At 44.9% G+C, this 19,557-nt stretch overlaps 1 protein-coding gene across 1 annotated transcript in view; it reads left to right on the forward strand.

Moving 5' to 3' along the window:
* Nucleotides 1-19,557, forward strand: part of LONP2 (lon peptidase 2, peroxisomal) — an 885,840-nt gene that overhangs the window by 532,356 nt on the left and 333,927 nt on the right. The window lies entirely within an intron of this gene.

The raw sequence follows: 19,557 nt of genomic DNA on the forward strand, positions 1-19,557 counted from the left end.
AGCATGGCCATCGATCCTCTGATCAGGCTGCCCCTTCGGGAAGATCTTCTGTCGCAGCAGCTGGAGGAAGGGGTTGTCTCCATCCAAACCTATCCAGTCTCCACCTTCCTGCGTGGAGATTGAGTGGCAGCAGTAGACCGTTTTTTACCTTCTGCTCAAAGTCTGTAACGTAATCCTGGAAGCCATGCGTCCCGCCCCAAAAAAGAGTATATGCCTGTTGTTGGAAGAAATCTGTGCCATGGTATATAGACAGGTCTGTTGGCCCCCTCTCTGGCCCTCCCTCTCAGGTTCTATTGTTTATACTTTCATTGACCCAGCAGAGGCCTGCTTTGGGCAATCTCAAAGTCTCTGCTTTCTTACTGTGGTGGGTCCATTTTAGTTTGCCTGGGTACAGGAGTTTAGCCTAGCTCCGGCTTGCAGGCCTGAGCCCTTTTACCTAGAAAACATGCTCTGTTTTTATTATTCGTTTTTATTTATTTAAGCACTGCTTGCATTTTAGAAGAAATGTTTTATTATATAATCAGTTGCCATACTGTGAAAGTGTTGTTATCAGTAATGTACGTATTAGATTGTCATCATGTTCTTTTGCTTTACGTTTGACAAGGAACAGAATGTGAACATGTCAGGCATTTGTACAATATTGCCGATACAAGTTTGCGCACACAGTCTAACGTTTAGGTACATACCCACGTCAAGATGTTTACACGAACAATATGTGCCTTATAAAAACACCTTGTGAGACCAAGATCATTAGAGGGAGTTCCACCCAGGATATTCCATCTATACTACACTTCACTTTGCAGCAGACCTCAGCCTTTGTGTCTCTACAAAGTCTGATTTGGATACTGGAGGCCGACCTTGTCCTAAGGTAACTGAGGTTGGGGGCACTTCTCATGGACACAGCATGGGCAGATTAGGTTTATCACACCTTGCTCTCTTTAGGTAGAAAATATGCTTGAGGGAGAAATATGCATATTCATGTTTATTGCAATATGTTTGATCTCTTCATATTCACATCACTTATTTTTACAATCCTGATTCTGTTATTCCTCATTATCCTAATCGTTGCAGCTCATGCATTATGTTGTAGATTGCAGTCTTTTCAATAAATATATTGAAAACTATCCTGCATCTTCTTTCTTGCCCGTGTGTAGGAGACTTACTGCTAACAAGAGAAAAGGGTAAGACTCATTCCACTGTGATTTCCCTGAGAGGTTTTTGGAGTCAATGGGCTAGACTGCCAGAAATCACCTTTACCATTTGGGTTTTGGTGAAGTGCTGCTAGAGAGCCAGAAGGACTGGGCTGACAGCTGACAACTGGTGTAGGAGTGACTCAGTCGCATACAAGCAGAGGTGCTGCTGCTGCCCCTAATCCAGCAGTTTTGTAGAGATACGAGGGTCAGTACGACATTATAACTGACTGATCGGCCTTCTTTGTTTAAATTCCCAATTGTAAATAGGTTCCTTAATTGGCCTTACCCATATGTTTCCTCCTTCCGCATTCATAATGCCCCAATGGGACTTGAATTTGGTTCTGACATCCCTGATGTGTGCTCTAATCACTTATCAATGTGTTGCATTGATGGAATGGGCTCCAATGCAACACTCTCTTGCATAATAGTTATTCAAAACCGCTGGAAGACCCCAGCAAGCATGGAAGTGTAGTCCCTCAAGACTGTCCACATTGCAATCACTGGGAAACTATGTCACATTCATTTCTCACCAGTAACCGTATGATAAATGTAATTATGATATGAACGAACTGTCAGACATATCATCTGTGGGCCATACCTTCACCAAGAGGTTCTCCTTACATCTTATCCACCTGTTTCACCCAAGGCTGTGCCAGACTCCCATGTATAGAACAGCTCTCCTGTGCAACAGAGTCTGTCTTATCTGAACTCTCCTCGCCCCCATATAGTGCTCAGGGCATATACATCAAGGCCTGCATCAGATTCTACAGTGCTCCCCAATCATCAACTTAATCTTTGTCTCCACCTTCAGCTTCTGAGCACAACTGCACCATACCCTAAGGGCTTCCCAGTCAAGATAGCCAATAATTTCTCAGACTGTCTTCACTGACTAGAATCAGTACCTTTAAGTACACAGAGCCGAAATCCTGTCCCACTTCCCTCCAACCCCATTATATGTCTTGGGACATGAGTGATCAATAATTTCAGTGTCAAAAATAACTTAAATCAAATTGTGTTTAAACTTCATGTGAGCATACTCACTAGCAAGATTGGGGAAATTGAGGGTTTATGTGCTTTCCATGCCACACATAATCCAACATTCTTGTTGAAAACAGAGCCCGACAATTTTAATGGAAGAACTGTCGGCTCCCCTACCGATCTGAAATGTGGACTAGTTTTACATGTTTAATAAGCAATCCATACGAGGAAGCCCTTCTTACTTTTGACGACCTGTCTAACCAGTTCACCCATCAGTTCTTAATGTTCTGCTGAATCCAACATATTTTTCAACTAACCTGATCCATAGCAGACGATAAACCAGAACACCATTCACTCATCCAGGCTATCTACAACATGAGAAGACACATTACCTGGTTTTAAACAGCACACCTTTCACACACAGCTCAATCGCTAACTTTGCTTAAGGAGAATTGCTCACAGATGCAGGTAGAGTCTTGCACGACATCGGAATGGTTGGGGACCCTTGCCTTATCCCTAGGTTGTATTTCGCAGTGCCAAATTAGAGCTCATACAGTATAATATTCTACGTATAGCATACCACTCACCTACAACAGTCAATAGTTATTTATATCTCGCTAATGCTAACTACCCCCACTGTTCTGCAGTACGATTGCAACTGTAAAAAAGTTTTAACCATTTTTATTGATTTTCGACATAGTACAATACAGGAAATGTCACATCAGTTAATATCATTGACATATACACAAGAATACAGTAGGGTTAGACATTTCGTCAGGAGCCAATGGTTCAGAAACAATGTACAGTAACAATTTCGAACTACAGATCACAACTCAAGGATCCAGTTACAAATAGCAATGTTATGGGTTGGATGTTAAGTCCAGGGAATGCATTCCTTTTGATATTTAGGCACACAAAACAATCTGGGCAACCTCTCGTGCCGTTCCTCACCTTCTTCCCAGTTTGTGCAGAGAAGGGCCTGTCAATAGGGAGGGTCCCACAACTAGGTATTGAAGGACATGTACTGGCTTACACCTGACGGTACGGTACCATTACGGCAGAAGACCTCTTTTTAAGTGGTAAGAGTATCCTGTTATGTTTGCAAGTCGTGCAGCATGATATTCCATGATGCTGCTATAGTGACCTTTTGCAAACTCTGACTTCCTCTCGCCTCAATGCTACAGCCTCAGCTTTGCCCCACTTTACAGTCACAGCTCATCAGTGTTGCATGGGCGAGGTAGCATTTGCTTTCCAGTGCATCACTATAGAGTGCCGAATGAGCAAATAGCAGTACTCCTTCCATGGTGAGGATGTCGTCTCCCCCTGTTATTTCTGATAACACTTCTGTGACCTCCCTCCATGGTGTTGCAACCTCAGGGTAGCTCCAGAACGTATGTGCCATATTGGCATTCTGTGGGTTCAGTTCCCTCTGGCCATCGTGTGAGTGCCAGTGTGTTAGCCATTGTGCAAAAGGGGTGGCAGTCGACAATACCGGGGAAGTTGGTAATGGAGGATATGATCTATCCATCTGTGAGTCAAGTACAGTATTGAAGTCTCCCTCAAGGAATCCAAGGTATATGTGCCCAGAGGGTTAGGGTGGCAGTGAGACGCCTAAGGAATGCTGGCTGTGCTGTGGTTCAGTGCATATATGCTCCCTAAGTGCCTTCTAGGTGGCCCTCACCCAGTATATATCTTACCTCAGTGTCCACATCCACTGCTGTATGCTGAAAGCAGACCCCCGGCCGGGTCCAGATGAGCGTGCCTCTTACAAAGCCTGAGTATGTGGTGCTATAACATTGCCCCTGCCAGCGCTGCTGTAGGCTAGTCTCCTCACCTTTAGCTATGTGGGTTTCCTGTAGTAGGGCTATTTTCGCCCCTGTCTCCAGATGTATTGCTGCACTGTGTGGCGCTTGCATGTCGTGCTCATTCCCCGCACATTCCAAGCTTAAGCCCCAATCTGAGACATAATCATGTGTTGCAAAGAGGACGAAGGGAGGCGGTGGAAGGGAACAGGCCAATGCTAGAAATGATACAGTGGAACTGTAACATACGCTCTGGACCTACCCCTCTCCAACACCTTATTAGACTTAAGTGCTTGCACTTATTTCATCCCCTAATGTGAAGCTTGTCCCCTGCAATAGAGGAATGTTAGTTTTATATATTTATAAGTGCTCCAGAAGTGATAAGGTGGCATCCGTCTTTGCTTACCTAGCCTATCTTGCAAAGCACACACTCAGCTGTAACTGGACGCAGCGGACCCCTCTGTCCTTGGTGTCCAGGTGCACCACCATTTTTAGTGGATGCAAACAGAAAGTAAGGCCCTACACAAAGAGAAGGCAAAAGGCCTCCGTAAACACCTCATAGCTAATATCTGGGATGTTATCCTCGAGGATGCAAATATACTGTTACACTAAGATGCACTGTTGTCCTCCTCTGTATTCAATCCTGGCCACCATTCTACTTCCTTTCAACAACACCCCCGACTATTTCCAGTAGTGCTGAAAAATCCAAAAGAATAATCCATCAAGTTCCTATGATTAAATGTAAAACCTGGCCTTGCCCAACCTCCACCCACACCCATTCCCTCTTGTTGGAAAATGGGTTATTGGTAAGGGCAGGTAGGTACCTACACCTAGCAACAAGCCACCAACCTCCACTTAGGTACAGTTAGGTCTCAGTAAATTAATCCCAGCTCAACCCTTGGTAGCTTGGCAACGAGCGTCAAGGCTTAACTTACGAGACAATGTGTAAACATTCAAATATCACAAAACAGTAATTAAATAAAACACAGGAAACAGTTTAAAAATCCAAAACCAATTCATAACAATAGTTTATATTTTTATCTTTAAAATGACACCAAAACGAATAAAATCGGATAAAGGGAACCGGAGATATGAATTTTTAAAGAATTATTATTTTTCTAGCGCTTAGAAACAAAAAGCGCCAATCGGGTCATCTGGTTGCACCTCGACCGGGGCAAAGTCAAAGTTTCAGGCCGACCGCGATGGAGCCCTGCTCGGCTACAGGTCGCGGGAGGCCTCGGTTAAAAAGTTACCTTCTGACTTAGTCTTTATTTTGAAGATTTTCTTCAGCGGGACGAACCTGCCAGTCCTATCCGACCTCCTCGAGCCCTTCTCCGGATACGCGATGCTGGATTCCTCTGTGGAGATTTTTACCTTCGGACTTAGTCGTTTTTTCAAGGTGAAAATCCTTCGACCGGGGTAAACCTGGATCTTGATACGACGACCATGGAGCCCTTCTCGGATACGATGGCTGGGAGGTCCCGGTCAACTTTTTACCTTCGGACTTAGTCTCTTTTTCTGAGATTTTTCTTTACCGGGACGAACCACCAAATCAGGCCGGGTCGTGGTTGAGGCAAGCCGGCTATAATTTCCGCGGCGGGTCGGTCCCTCTATGGAGCTTTTTTACAAAAATTCTCAAATCTTCTCCAAACTTCTGGGGCTTCACCCAGATGTTCTTTTAAGGTTCTTTTGGGGTCCACAGCTCACCCCAAGGGTCCAGAAGTTCTGAGATGGTCCTTGGGGGGTGCGGACTACCACTCCCAGAATGCACCTGGCGCAAACTCCTTTTTGGCCACTGGACAGTGGTCAGCTGGTCACTTTTCAGGAGTTGGTGCAGGGGGACTCTGGATAGCAATTTTTCACCTGTAGCAAACAGGGAGTCCCTCCTTGAACCAGTTGAAGCCAGGCAAAGTCCTTCTTGTGGTGAAGCCCAAGTGTGCAGCTGGTGCAGTCCTTCTGAGTGCAGGTTCCAGGTGCAGGCCAGGGGTCCAGCAGGGCAGTCCTTCTTCTCCTTTAGTTCTTTTCTTCTTGAAATCTGGCGGGTATCTGAGGTGTGGGGGCAGGTCTGCCAGTTTTATCCTTGCTCCTGGGTGAAAAGCAGGGGGGTCCTGGTTCTCCAATCAGGTACCGGGTCGTCCCCCTGTGATGACTACTTCCTGGGAAGTGTGGCAAAAATCCATCCCAAAAGGCAACATTCTCTAAAAATCCAACATGGCTGAATCTGATTTTTGGAGGTTACATCTGGCTGAGCCCACCCACTGGTGTGGCTAAAAATCATAAACACACCCCTCTCCTGCCCTCTCCTAATCTAATCAAGGGGGCACCTAGTTGTCTGGGGTTGCAGGATGTGGGGGTGTTGCTGGTTGCTCCAAATGTCCTTCTCTGCCTTTGAAGACCAGTTTGGCAGCCCTCCCCCTTCCTGCCTCACCATCTGCTGAGGGGAGATTCTCTCCCACAAGCACATTCCTTTGTGTGAAGCCAGGCCACTTCACCCCTCATCAAGGCAGCTTGACTAAGCTGCTGCAGGCTGGCCAATCAGAGCACAGCAGCAAAAACAATGCAGGGCTGAAATTGGCAACTTTTTAGGTAAAGTCTAAAACTCTTTACCTGAACAAGTTATATTAAATCCAACAACTGGAAGTTGTGGGATTTATTACAACAATTAATTTGATACCAAATTCTTGGTATGCAACATTTAAGGAGACTTTAAAATTTAAAATAAAGTCTCCCCATTCTAGCCTATGAAGGCCATTTACTTCAATGAGGGAAAAACGAATTTGGCTGTTTTTACCTCACCAGCGTTTATAAATCTATTTTTATAAAGTCCCTGCTTATAGTTACATGGCACCCAGCCCTAGGGGCACATAGGGCACACCTTAGGGGTGACTTATATGTAAAAATAAGGTAGTTTAAGACTTTGGAACTACTTTTAATTCCAAAGTCGAATTTGCATATAACTTTAATTTAAAAGCAGCCAGCAAGGCAGGCCTGCCTTTAAAATGACACTGGGCACCTCAGCAGTGCACCTAGGTGTGCACCACCTATGCTGTGGTCCCTAAACCTACATGCCCTACCATATACTAGGGACTTATAGGTAGGTTAACTTAGCCAATTATAATTAGCCTAATTTGCATATCCATTTTACACAGAGCACTGGCCCTGGGACTGGTAAGCAGTACCTAGGGCACAGCCAAGAGTCAGTAACCAACAGTACCTGTCCAAAAAGTGTGGGGGTGATCAGGGCAAAAAAGGAGGACTTTCCTACACTGCCCCCCCCCCAAGATGAAAGGTGATGGGTACTAACCTACACCCTGGTAGTCCTCATCAGCTAAGTGGAAAAACCTGGAAAGGCCATCTGCATTGGCATGGGCAGTCCCAGGTCTGTGCTCCACTGTGAAGTCCATCCCCTGTAGGGAAATGGACCACCTTAACAGTTTTGGGTTCTCCCCCCTCATCTGCATCAACCATCTGAGAGGTCTGTGGTCAGTTTGTACACGGAAGTGAGTGCCAAACAAGTAAGGCCTCAACTTCTTCAGGGACCAGACCACAGCAAAGGCCTCCCTCTCAATGGCACTCCATTTTTTCTCTCTGGGGAGTAGTCGCCTGCTGATGAAGGCAACTGGGTGATCTTGGCCCTCTTCATTAACTTGTGCTAACACTGCCCCAATCCCTTCCTCTGAAGCATCTGTTTGCACTATAAACTCCTTGCTATAGTCAGGGGCCAGTAACACTGGTGCTGAACACATAGCCTGTTTTAGGGTGTCAAAAGCTTTCTGACACTCTGGGGTCCAAATGACCTTCTTGGGCTGTTTCTTGGAGGTAAGCTCAGTCAGAGGGGCCACTATGGTCCCAAAATTCTGAACAAACCTCCTGTAGTACCCAGTCAGGTCAAGAAAGGCCCTGACCTGAGTCTGGGTTTTAGGAGCCTCCCAATCCAGGATAGTCTGGATCTTGGGCTGGAGAGGTTGTACATGGCCTCCACCAACAAGGTGGCCCAGGTACACAACTGAGCTTTGCCCTATCTGGCACTTGCTTGCCTTGATAGTCAGGCCTGCTTGAAGCAGGGCCTGGAGCACTTCCTTCAGGTGGTCCTTCCAGGTGGAACTAAATACAGCTATATCATCCAGATAAGCTGCACTGAAAGATTCCAACCCAGACAGGACTCTATTCACCAACCGTTGGAAGGTGGCAGGAGCATTTTGTATGCCAAAGGGCATCACCTTGAACTGAAAGTGGCCCTCTGGTGTGGAAAATGCTGACCTCTCCTTAGCTCCTGGACTTAAGGCAATCTGCCAATATCCTGAGGTCAGATCAAATGTGCTCAGGAATTTGGCAGCCCCCAACCTGTCAATGAGCTCATCAGCTCTAGGTATGGGGTGAGCATCAGTCCTAGTGACTGCGTTTAGACCTCTGTAGTCCACACAAAATCTCAATTCTTTCTTCCCACCTTGGGGATTAGGTTTGGGCACCAGTACCACTGGACTGGACCAAGGACTATCAGAGGGCTCAATTACCTTGAGCTCCAACATCTTAGCCACTTCAGCTTTGATGTTGGCCTTGACCTGGTCAGACAGCCTGTACAGCTTGTTCTTGACAGGCAAGCTGTCACCAGTGTCAACATCATGGACACACCAATTGGTGAGTCCAGGGGTCAGGGAGAACAGACTAGCAAACTGTTTCAAAACTTGTTTGCAGTCTTTTTGTTGCTGATCTGTCAATTTGGGAGAGAGTACCACTCCCTCCACTGACCCATCTTGTGCCTTTGAGGACAGGAGGTCTGGCAGAGGTTCACCCTCCTCCTCCTTCCCTTTATCAGTGACCATCAGCATGGTCATGTCTGCCCTGTCCTGGTGGGGTTTCATCCTGTTCACATGCAGGATCCTGTGAGGATTCCTGGGGGTGCCAAGGTCCACCAAGTAGGTGACCTCACCTTTTTTCTCCAGAATTGGATAGGGCCCAGTCCATTTGGCCTGAAGTGCCCTAGGAGCCATGGGCTCCAAAACCCACACCAGCTGTCCTGGGTGATACTCAGGCATGGTAGCCTTTTGATCATGCCAGAGCTTCATGAGCTCCTGGCTGGCCTCCAGGTTTCTGCTTGCCTTCTTCATGTACTCAGCCATGCATGACCGCAGGCCCAGCACATAATCTAGCACATTCTCCTTGGACTCTTTGAGAGTCTTTTCCCAAGACTCTCTCACCAAGCACAATGGGCCTCTTACTGGGTGCCCAAACAGTAACTCAAAGGGGCTGAATCCAACCCCCTTCTGTGGCACCTCTCTGTAGGCAAACAGCAGGCATGGGAGGAGGACATCCCATCTCCTCCTGAGTTTGTCAGACAAACCCATGATCATGCCCTTCAGGGTCTTATTAAATCTTTCCACCAGACCATTGGTCTGTGGATGATAGGGGGTGGTGAACTTATAAGTAACACCACACTCATCCCACATGGCTTTCAGATAGGCTGACATAAAGTTTGTGCCCCTATCTGAGACCACCTCCTTTGGGAACCCCACTCTGGTGAACACACCAAGTAGGGCCCTAGCCACTGTGGGAGCAGTAACTGTCTGGAGGGGTATTGCCTCAGGGTACCTGGTGGCATGGTCCACAACCACCACAATGTACCTGTTACCTGAGGCAGTTGGTGGGTCTAGGGGGCCAACAATGTCAATCCCCACCCGCTCAAAGGGAGTCCCAACCACTGGCAGTGGTATCAAGGGAGCCTTTGGCTTGCCCCCTGTCTTGCCACTGGCTTGGCAGGTGACACAGGAGCTGCAAAACTCCTTGACTTTTTCTGACATTTGGGGCCAATAAAAATGGTTGACCAGCCTGTTCCAGGTCTTGGTCTGTCCCAAATGTCCAGCTAAGGGGATATCATGGCTTAAGGTAAGGAGGAATTCTCTATACTTCTGGGGGACCACTACTCTCCTGGTAGCCCCTGGTTTGAGGGCTCTTGTCTCAGTGTAGAGAACTCCATCCTCCCAGTAAACCTTGTGGGTCCCACTGGTATCCCCTTGTTCTTGCCTGGCAGCAGTCTGCCTCAGGCCCTCAAGAGTGGGACACTCCCTTTGTCCCTGGCACAAATCTTCTCTGGTGGGCCCACCTGCCCCTTGCAGTTCTGCCAAGTCAGGCAGAGCTTGCAGGGGAAGTGTCCCTCCCTCAGAGGTCAGATCCTCCCCCTCAGGGTTGGATTCCTGCTGACCCTCTGTACTTGTAGGGGCTGGCAAGGCAGACCCAGTGCCCTTTCTCTTCTTCTTGGAGGCTTGGCCCATTGTTCTAGGGTCCAAGTGTCCAGCACTTCCCTGTTGTGCTGTCTGTGACCTGGTCACAGCACACACCCATTCAGGGAGGTCCAGCATCTGTGCATGGACCCTTCTCTCCACCTCTGACCATTCAGATGCTTCAAGATCATTTCCCAGCAGACACTCTACTGGGAGGGCAGGAGCTACAGCTACTTTCTTAGGGCCAGTCACACCTCCCCATTCCAGACTCGCCATGGGATGGAGTTTGGTCCTGCTATCTGCATAAGTCACTTGGTGGAAGACACCAGGTAAGACCTGTTCTGGAGAAACCAGCTTCTCTGTGACCATTGTCACACTGGCTCCTGTATCTCTCAGAGCTTCCACCTCAGTCCCATTGACTTTAGGCCTCTGCCTATACCGCTCCATGATGGGAGGTAAGGTGGCCATAGTTGCAATGTCCACCCCACCCACGGATACTAAGGTGACCTCTGTGTACCCTGATTCCAGCCCTGGGCCAACTTCCACCCCAACCCTACACTAGCAATCCCCTGGGATTGCCCACCAGTGGGGGGCTTCTTGGAGCAGATAGCATCTCCTCTTTTGTGTCCAGGTTGATGACACTCAAAACACTTGCCGGCCTTAGCAAGCTCCTGAAACCTTCCTGCTTTAGCAGGATCATAATTCTTTCCCTGATACCCTTTCCCTTTAAAAGTGAAATGGCTCGGGGCTCCCCCACCCTGAGAAGTTTTTGGGGACTCTTGTGAGGACTCTTTGGGCTTTTTATCATCTTTCCCTTGGTTCTTCCCCTGAGAAGAACCATGTCCTCCCTTTTTCTGATCACCCCCTGGGGGTTTCTGGTTAACCCTAGTTCTTAACCAGTCATCTGCTGCCTCCCCCAGCTCTCTGGGGTTGGTCAACCTAGAGTCAACTAGATACTGGCGGAGCTTCTCTTGGACACAATTGGTTAGAAGATGCTCCCTCATAATCAAATTGTACAGCCCCTCAAAGGTACTTACCTTGTTGCCCTGTATCCAGCCCTCTAGTGCCTTTACTGAAATGTCCACAAAGTCCACCCAGGACTGGGTGCTTGTCTTTTGGGTGTCCCTAAACTTGAGCCTATACTGCTCTGGGGTCAGACCAAACTTTTTAGTCAAGCAACTCTTCATACTGGGGTATGAGTCTGCATCCTCCCCCCTCATGGTTAGGAGCCTATCCCTCCCAGAGTTGGGAACTAACTCCCAAAGAAGTGAACCCCAGTACTGAGGCTTGACTCTCCTCATCTGGAGGGCCCTCTCAAAGGCCCCCAGCCACTTATCTATGTCATCCCCCTCTACATAGGCAGGAACCACCCCTTTGGGTAATCTGGGGGAAAAACCCCCACCCAGGGACACCTCAGCTTCTTTATCGCTGCCACCATCTCTTTTCTTTGTTTGCCCACTTTTTCTTTTCTAGGGCCAGCATGTCTGCTTCCAAAGCTATGTATGCTAGCTGGGCCTCCAGCTCTCTTTCTCTGATGGATGGGTTCTCTCCTCCTGAAAGGACCCCCTTCCCACCACTAGCTTTGGGTCTGCCCCTAGTGACTGTATTTACTGAGGACCGTTCTTCCTCATCCTCACTTAGGCTCCGATGCCTTCCCTCCCCTGAGTGGTTAGAGCTAGCATCCTCCCCTTTTTCTTCCTCCTCTGGAGCTTCCTCTGAGTCTACCTCTTGGGCCTCAGCCCATGCTGTCAGGGATTTGATCAGGATTTGCTTCCTGAGATCAGTGGTTGCAGGCAACCCTCTTTCAATACACAACCCCCTAAGCTGGACTACTGTCAGTGTGGGTAGGCTAGCCAGATCAAGCTCCATGGTTCCCTTGTTTTGTGTCAACAAAAACTTTTTGCAAAAATTGGAAACAATAATTTAGAAAAATTAAAAAAATTCAATAATAGAAATTAATCCAAATTAAAAAAATTTAAAAAATGTAAAACTATTATTATTTATTTTTATTTTTTAAACAATTTTTGCACTAAGACAATTTAAAGGATTTTTAATTTGTTTTACTTAAAACTGTAACGTGATACTGAACACAAGTACAGGATCCCACCGCTGCCACCAAAAATGTTGGAAAATGGGTTATGGGTAAGGGCAGGTAGGTACCTACACCTAGCAACAAGCCACCAACCTCCACTTAGGTACAGTTAGGTCTCAGTAAATTAATCCCAGCTCAACCCTTGGTAGCTTGGCAACGAGCGTCAAGGCTTAACTTAGGAGACAATGTGTAAAGCATTCAAATATCACAAAACAGTAATTAAATAAAACACAGGAAACAGTTTAAAAATCCAAAACCAATTTATAAAAATAGTTTATATTTTTATCTTTAAAATGAAACCAAAACGAATAAAATCGGATAAAGGGAACCGGAGATATGAATTTTTAAAGAATTATTATTTTTCTAGCGCTTAGAAACAAAAAGCGCCAATCGGGTCATCTGGTTGCACCTCGACCGGGGCAAAGTCAAAGTTTCAGGCCGACCACGATGGAGCCCTGCTCGGCTACAGGTCGCGGGAGGCCTCGGTTAAAAAGTTACCTTCTGACTTAGTCTTTATTTTGAAGATTTTCTTCAGCGGGACGAACCTGCCAGTCCTATCCGACCTCCTGGAGCCCTTCTCCGGATACGCGATGCTGGATTCCTCGGTGGAGATTTTTACCTTCGGACTTAGTCGTTTTTTCAAGGTGAAAATCCTTCGACCGGGGTAAACCTGGATCTTGATCCGACGACCATGGAGCCCTTCTCGGATACGATGGCTGGGAGGTCCCGGTCAACTTTTTACCTTCGGACTTAGTCTCTTTTTCTGAGATTTTTCTTTACCGGGACGAACCACCAAATCAGGCCGGGTCGCGGTTGAGGCAAGCCGGCTAGAATTTCCGCGGCGGGTCGGTCCCTCTATGGAGCTTTTTTACAAAAATTCTCAAATCTTCTCCAAACTTCTGGGGCTTCACCCAGATGTTCTTTTAAGGTTCTTTTGGGGTCCACAGCTCACCCCAAGGGTCCAGAAGTTCTGAGATGGTCCTTGGGGGGTGCGGACTACCACTCCCAGAATGCACCTGGCGCAAACTCCTTTTTGGCCACTGGACAGTGGTCAGCTGGTCACTTTTCAGGAGTTGGTGCAGGGGGACTCTGGATAGCAATTTTTCACCTGTAGCAAACAGGGAGTCCCTCCTTGAACCAGTTGAAGCCAGGCAAAGTCCTTCTTGTGGTGAAGCCCAAGTGTGCAGCTGGTGCAGTCCTTCTGAGTGCAGGTTCCAGGTGCAGGCCAGGGGTCCAGCAGGGCAGTCCTTCTTCTCCTTTAGTTCTTTTCTTCTTGAAATCTGGCGGGGATCTGAGGTGTGGGGGCAGGTCTGCCAGTTTTATCCTTGCTCCTGGGTGAAAAGCAGGGGGGTCCTGGTTCTCCAATCAGGTACCGGGTCGTCCCCCTGTGATGACTACTTCCTGGGAAGTGTGGCAAAAATCCATCCCAAAAGGCAACATTCTCTAAAAATCCAACATGGCTGAATCTGATTTTTGGAGGTTACATCTGGCTGAGCCCACCCACTGGTGTGGCTAAAAATCATAAACACACCCCTCTCCTGCCCTCTCCTAATCTAATCAAGGGGGCACCTAGTTGTCTGGGGTTGCAGGATGTGGGGGTGTTGCTGGTTGCTCCAAATGTCTTTCTCTGCCTTTGAAGACCAGTTTGGCAGCCCTCCCCCTTCCTGCCTCACCATCTGCTGAGGGGAGATTCTCTCCCACAAGCACATTCCTTTGTGTGAAGCCAGGCCACTTCACACCTCATCAAGGCAGCTTGACTAAGCTGCTGCAGGCTGGCCAATCAGAGCACAGCAGCAAAAACAATGCAGGGCTGAAATTGGCAACTTTTTAGGTAAAGTCTAAAACTCTTTACCTGAACAAGTTATATTAAATCCAACAACTGGAAGTTGTGGGATTTATTACAACAATTAATTTGATACCAAATTCTTGGTATGCAACATTTAAGGAGACTTTAAAATTTAAAATAAAGTCTCCCCATTCTAGCCTATGAAGGCCATTTACTTCAATGAGGGAAAAACGAATTTGGCTGTTTGTACCTCACCAGGGTTTATAAATCTGTTTATAAAGTCCCTGCTTATAGTTACATGGCACCCAGCCCTAGGGGCACATAGGGCACACCTTAGGGGTGACTTATATGTAAAAATAAGGTAGTTTAAGACTTTGGAACTTCTTTTAATTCCAAAGTCGAATTTGCATATAACTTTAATTTAAAAGCAGCCAGCAAGGCAGGCCTGCCTTTAAAAGGACACTGGGCACCTCAGCAGTGCACCTAGGTGTGCACCACCTATGCTGTGGTCCCTAAACCTACATGCCCTACCATATACTAGGGACTTATAGGTAGGTTAACTTAGCCAATTATAATTAGCCTAATTTGCATATCCATTTTACACAGAGCACTGGCCCTGGGACTGGTAAGCAGTACCCAGGGCACAGCCAAGAGTCAGTAACCACCAGTACCTGTCCAAAAAGTGTGGGGGTGATCAGGGCAAAAAAGGAGGACTTTCCTACACCTCTCCATTCTTAATTCCGCCATTTGACCAAACTGTTTAGCTTACAATTTACTTTATGACACTAATGTATCGATAGAGCATCCATAGGCTTGTAATTCCATCTTTAGATTTCCTTTCATCTGCGTAACATATAAGTTGTAAACTTTAACAAACATTGCTAAAAAATAAATAAGTATTAAACAATCCAGAGTTTCATTTTTGCAAAAAGCAAATATTGCCTGCATTCTTGAAACATTGTGCTTGGGCAACATTAAATTTAGTGCCTGTAATTTATTGTATTGTATGATTGAAGCATTTTATGGCGGGTAGCATGCTTCACCGTATTTCAGAATTGATGGTTTATCCAGTGGTTTATTAGTTATTATTGCATATTGTTGGAAATTGGGTTTGACTTATGCTCGTAGGAAATTATTAGAGGCTTTTCCTTCTGTTTCTTTTGGTTATTATGGTTATTAGGAGTTAGGTGAATTATTAGTGAGAGTTAATGCATTTTGAAAATGGGATGAGTAGGTAGGCTAGAGGTGGTTGCATAATGTCAGATAGCAAGGGTAAGGATACACAGGAGAGTCTGTGACTTGTGATGAGTCGAATTGGGAAGCTTAGAGAGACTAAAGAAGCTGAGATCTTGATAGACCGCAAGAAATGATAAACTCGATGGCACGTTTGTGAGGAGAGGTATGCTTAGAATACTGATGTATAGTAGAGAGTAAAGCAGGAAATCATGCATCAGAGTACATTGCACTCAGAGGCATTAAGGCATGCAGAGGATGGGCATTAAGGAGAGGCTCAATCAAAAGAAAGGAAGGAGAGAGAGAATAATCACTTAGTTTTAAAACCAGTTCATTTTTCGTGCAGTGTTTTAGGAGTACGGTGGAATTAGGATTATGAGAGATTTGGGATAAAGTACCAAGTGCCATACATTAGCAGGATATTGCCAGTCATTGAAGAGTTCACAAGGCCAAAGGCAGAGTTCCTTTATAAGGTTATGGAACTCTGAGGTGACTTGAAATGTCCTTATAATGTACACCAGGGGGTACTTTATCCCATATAATACATAGTCACAACATTACCTTTCCCACAAACCACCTAAAACCTTGGTGAGTAGTTCTTTCATATGAAAGAGAGAGCAAGTTTCCAAACATGAAGAATAAAAATAAAAACGCTAGTGTAAGATAAAACACATCAAAACTGTTATATATTTGTGACAGATATTAGAAAAAGTTAGTATAAGTCAGTTTAAAAAAAGAAAAATGGTGCAGTAGCTCAGAATGTGTAGAAACTTGCAGAAAGATTCTAGCTTTTCTCTATCAGAGGATTGCAAAAAATAAACCTGTTGTCTTTGCTTGTCATTGGAAGTTATTGAAATAGAGCAGAAGAAAGAAAAGCAGCGTTCTGTTTTGGTTGCTTTAAACAGCTGGTTCGATTGTGCACCATGACCTCATCTGCCCTTCACCTTGGCTGCTGGCTCTGTCAGCCGGCATTGTGACGTCAAAACTCAACTGAAATAACTTATAATAGTCAGCTCTGAAATCGCTACTTGAAACAAATTTCATTGACAACAATGTCCGCCAGTGTCTGGAGGATTGACAGTTGTTTTTACAAGAGGGAGACAAATATATTTTGCACAAATATTTTGTCCTTTTTTGGAAAAAACGAAAACCATTTTGAAAGAGGCAACAATTTTACAGTTGTACGATATTTAAAACTGTATGACATTTTATAATCTCGATGAAAGGCCAAGTAGGGGGTGTCAAGTCAGATTATATATTAGCAAAAATGTACATCACATTTTTGGGAAGCTTTCTTAGTGTCTCAGTAGTCTACAGAGGTGATTTATTTCGTTTTTAGATTTTGTAGTTTAGGACCCACCGAGGATATTGTTTATTCTTTATTTTAAATCCTATTTGGGTGTTTTTTTTTATTCTGCAAATTTGGTTTAGATGTATAGTTTAACTTTGTTCTACATTTCTTACTATGTGTTGTGAAGGATTGGTTAAATGCTAAATAGGCTAAGTAAATGAGATATTAGTCCTCTTTTACACTCTGGTTTTTCATTGGATTGGATACTTTTGTACCTATCTACCTCATTTGGCACGGTCTCACCCCCCCCCACTGTTATCTGTTGGTTACAGGATGTTGGGGGTTAATTATATTGCTCTGAAGTGGCTCAACAGGTATCTCTTTAACTGATCTATTTTTTAATGGATGTTCAAAGCTCACCTTAAATTGAATAATACCAAAGTGGAAGATCTAGATTTGGGGAAGATATCCTCTCTTTGGTGCAGCTGGCTTGAGCAAGAAATTTCGGCATTTCGACAGACAGCCAATTTTGTTTTTTTTACACCTTAGACTGTGAAGTTGATCTCAACTTTTGTTTTGGTTTACAGGTACTAAAGAAAATTCTCCTTTTGATTTTAGATTTTATTAAACTGTTCAATGTATTAAAATTGTTACAGCAAAAATATGCATCCCCCACCCCTCCCAACTCCCCCCACCCAAGAACCATAACATTTGCCTTGCACAAAGTTTAAATTATTGACTTATTTCCTTTAATCACAGTTTCAGATCATTCAAATATTATCAAAACATTTCACAGTCCCATACAGGAGTACCTGAAGCCAAATTCACAAACCCAATTTAAAACACATACCAGCATATAAAATGTACAGTTTAAAACCTTTCTATTCTCTTATTTGCTCATGGCCTGCGATAACAAATAGGGTGACCCCTCCAAACGTGGTAACCCCTAATTTACCACAAACAGGGGTACTTAAAATAAGGTGCAAAGTGACGTCCTGGGCCTTGTACTTTTTACAGGTACAATCCTGCTCAACACCTCAGTTTGAGAAGCAGGACCTCTAATACAATCTTAATTAAAATTGCGCTGTTGCCATTTTAACACACAACCAATCCTAGTACAATTCTTGCTCAACATAAATCTGTAGAACCTAGTTATCCTTCAGTTGACATTACACCATTTCCACTATTGCACATCGCCCAACCTAATAAATTGCTCTAATAAAATGCTTAGCCGATCAAAATCTATATTAAATAAAAATGCACACTTCCCATTTTTGTGCACAAGCTATCCTAATAAAATCCTTGCCCAATTTATTAAGATTCTTGCCCATCGTACATCTATAAGACCTATTTATCCTTCATTAATAATAGCACAATTCCCATTGTTGCATTCAGCCCATCCTAGTAAAGCGTGCTGATAAAGCCACTTAATAAATCTATAATCCCTGGATTGTTCTTTGATAAAATTGCACACTTCCCATTCTTGCACCCAACCCATCCTACTAAAGTGCATAAAAAGTCAAAGGATAAAATTCCTAGTTACTCCACGGGCAAGAACTTGATGCGCCAGAAGTTAGAGACTGAATCAAGATTTCAGGCAGCATGTTGTTCATATTTTCTTCCTCGCGTTGTAGGTCTGAGATAACTGCCTTTTGCTGTAGATCTACCACTGCTTTCATGTATAGTGGAAGTGGTCAGAGAGCTGACATGATTCAGCTCTAGGTTGCAAAGGATTGCGGCCCTACATGATCTAATGTTCAAGGCGCGAAACATTGGTCGTAGCCAAAATTGCCTCAAGGGTTTTAGGCTCTCGAAATGCAAATCACGTGCAGCAACAATTCCTCTGATTTATTGCATAGACTAAATTGCTTACTTATATCTCCATTTTGGCGTCCATACCAGTAGCAACTTAGGGGTCTCAAACCACATCACAGCCTCATGGTTTATTTTTTGCCTTATTGGAAAGAGGCAAACTCCGATGATTTGGAGGGAGCCCGGAGTTTAGAGATCAGTAGCCCAACTGCTGTGCGCCTTGTTCCTTATGTCCTATAGGTCTTAGGCCACCGATAATGCTTTTTGCATTCTTCATTAACAATTTTGCTATAGCATTTTTTGGAGAAGTTTGAGGTCATAAGGTTTTCCACATTCATCATTTGGATGAACTTCATTAAGAAAGATCCCCGTTCAGAATTTGGCTCCTGTATGTTCCTCCATAAAAGATGTTTAAATATGCCTAATTTGTGCCCACAAATAACCCTCCCTTAGATATTATCCTCCTGTAAATAGACTGTTACTCAGGCAGTAGTTGCATGTAGGTCGGACAAAGGCATTGCACTTGATCTAGGTCTGTTCTGCCCCAAATACTTGCTACAATGCATGTAAATTATTCTGAAGCTTGCTGCCATGATTAATGCTTGACCTGTATTGTAGGGAGCATATGTCTCAGCTACGCCTGTGCAAACAATACGTTCAAAGTTTTACTTATCAATCGCAAAGCCATGCTTAGGCCCTGGACCTGCTTTTCTCCGGTCTAAACTGAAGTTGCATGTTCTCTCTTGGCCTTTGGTTCTGAAGGTTCCAACCTCCTCGCCATACATTGGATTCAGCAATGTCACCTTGAATGTCATGCTTTCTAATTTCTGACTGCTAAGTGGTGGAAAATGTCGCCAGGAATGTGTTGTTCTGTTCAGGATCATCTTAAATTTCTCAATTCTCTAAAAACCTGGATTACTGTAAAGTGCGTTTGTTTTTTTCACGGCAGCTCCCTGAACAGTAATCCTGTAGCACCAAGATGCTTTGGTGAGATCTTAGTGTACTTGGCATTGCGGTTTCATTCGTTCATTGACATTATTTTTCTTTGTGCTTTTTGGTTTTCGGAACAAGTGATCTTTTTATCATTTTCAGTTTAGATGGTTACCTTTCCCTGTTTGTTTTGTTCTCTTTTTTAACAGTGGCATTGTGGCA

The sequence above is a fragment of the Pleurodeles waltl genome, chromosome 12 (assembly GCF_031143425.1).
Source record: "Pleurodeles waltl isolate 20211129_DDA chromosome 12, aPleWal1.hap1.20221129, whole genome shotgun sequence".
Classification (NCBI taxonomy): Eukaryota; Metazoa; Chordata; class Amphibia; order Caudata; family Salamandridae; genus Pleurodeles; species Pleurodeles waltl.